Source organism: Phalaenopsis equestris, unplaced genomic scaffold (assembly GCF_001263595.1).
Source record: "Phalaenopsis equestris unplaced genomic scaffold, ASM126359v1 Scaffold000264, whole genome shotgun sequence".
Taxonomy (NCBI): domain Eukaryota; kingdom Viridiplantae; phylum Streptophyta; class Magnoliopsida; order Asparagales; family Orchidaceae; genus Phalaenopsis; species Phalaenopsis equestris.
In genome coordinates, this window is record NW_018164706.1 from 130,415 (window position 1) to 131,124 (window position 710).

General features: G+C 27.6%; 1 protein-coding gene across 1 annotated transcript in view; it reads left to right on the forward strand.

Annotated features, from left to right (window-relative positions):
* The window catches only part of LOC110024646 (probable arabinosyltransferase ARAD1), a gene marked incomplete at its 5' end in the record, with an annotated part of 76,810 nt that overhangs the window by 75,145 nt on the left and 955 nt on the right, over positions 1-710 (forward strand).

Genomic DNA, 710 nt, shown 5'->3' on the forward strand with positions numbered 1-710 from the left:
GTATATATTCTATGAATGAAAAAATTAATTTTATTTTTTAGAAATTAAAATAGTGTTATTTTTTTTATGTGATGTTGATGATTTGGATGGAATAAACATAAAAAAATAGAATTTTGGGGGTAGATATGTTAATACTTAGGAATTTTGGTGGTATGTATGCAAATGCCCGACCCCTTAATATTAATAATGTGATGAAATTTTATTCATGAAAATCATCCCTGGCCTAACTTTTCATTTGAAGATTTTTTTGGTTTAATATATCTTAAAATAAAGAAATATTTACCGAAGAAAATATAAAATATATCTCTTTTTTTTTTTAAATTGCAAATAATGATATTTTTACCTCTTCAACCCTCGACATCATTCTAATTTATCTTATCACATTTTAAAAAATAATTTAAAGACTAAATGTCTGTTCGGGGCAGCTTATTTGGTGCGGATGTTTTTTGAAAACTCACCCGACCTGTTTGGGTAAACTGCATTTTGACAGTTTATGCGTTTTAAAATCATTGAAAACAGTGTTTTCACAGCTTTCTGGCAACGGTCTGATTTTTCAAAAAATAAAAAATAAAAATTTGTAATGACCACCGCACCTAACTTATTAGCAGATTATTGAATAAGCTTCAGCTGCCCCAAACATACCTAACTTTTTTTTTTTTTAATAATTAGGTGTCATTGCTCGGCTTTGAAATTTTGGCCGTTGAAAATTT